This window comes from Ammospiza nelsoni, chromosome 19 (genome assembly GCF_027579445.1).
Source record: "Ammospiza nelsoni isolate bAmmNel1 chromosome 19, bAmmNel1.pri, whole genome shotgun sequence".
In the NCBI taxonomy this organism is placed as follows: Eukaryota; Metazoa; Chordata; class Aves; order Passeriformes; family Passerellidae; genus Ammospiza; species Ammospiza nelsoni.
The window spans coordinates 2659250-2660338 of NC_080651.1; the positions used below are offsets into that span (position 1 = coordinate 2659250).

General features: G+C 42.1%; 1 long non-coding RNA gene across 1 annotated transcript; it reads left to right on the plus strand.

Annotated features, from left to right (window-relative positions):
• LOC132081732 (uncharacterized) lies at nt 1-455 on the plus strand. The gene is made up of 2 exons (XR_009419731.1): nt 1-108; nt 207-455. It is a non-coding gene; the product is annotated as an uncharacterized LOC132081732 (long non-coding RNA).
• Nucleotides 456-1089: the final 634 nt, after the last annotated feature.

Consider the following 1089-nt stretch of genomic DNA (forward strand, 5'->3'; position numbering starts at 1 on the left):
GTGTAACTTATGCAAAGTGAATGAAGCTGGTGTTTGGGCAGGTGGGAACAGAACTGGGCAGTCCTTCTTTAAATGAAGCACAGAAATAAAGGTGGACCAGTGAGGAAGGTAAGGAGGGACATTGAATCAGTCACCCACCACAGACAATGCTTTAGTCATGCAGGGAAAGCAAATAATTTATTTACATTTCTGATTGTACATTACAGCTACCTGAAGGATCCACATCAGCAAGGACAGCTTTATTGTCCCCAAAAAGTATTTCAAGAAAATACAGAGAAAATAGTGTAATGGCACATTGCAACAGTACTGACATCACTTCACTGATGTTATAAATTACAGAATGAGATTAAAAATAGTCATTTGCCACTTTAGCTGGCTTCTTTTTTTCAGTAACAATAGAGCAAGTGAACTTTGCTCATTTTCATACCAAGCAGCCTTTGAAATAAAAAATAAAACCACCTCCTTGTTTCTAAGGCAGCTTTCTTTCTATGAAATGGGTGTCCAATTCAGTAAAAAAATTCTGCTCTGTGAGAATGGAACATATTCTTTCATAGATAAAAACTTGGTTTTTTGAAAGATTTAGGGGATATTGATGATTTTTTCCTCGAGACTTACCACAGTTTATTGTCTCACTGTCTGGGGGCTGGTGAGTGGGGTATTGATAAACAACAAGGTGTGAGAGGGGGAACAATTTGAGGATCTCATCAGACGAGCAGGGTCAACACTCCAGAAACAAAACCGCCAGCTCGAGAAGAGGTTGGAGGGAGGGAAGGGCACTTCTAGGACCAGGGCCCTCGCTGCCAGTTACAGATGTCCAGGCTCACAATGCATCTACACAGCTTCCCAAATGGTGTGGGAGAGTGCTGTGCTACAAACCCCAAGGGAAGGAGTTTGTTCAGCATCTGCCAAAATGTGAAGAGCAAGACACCCAATCTCTCACATCTGCAAGAGGAATGCAGACCCAGGGTCTGTCCTTAGGAAACGCTGCCACAGAAGCCAGGCAGGGAAGACAAGGAAACGAAAAGATTTTAGGCACTCTAAGATGGAGAGTCTATCAATTGGTAATGCTATTTCTTTTTCCATTTCAAT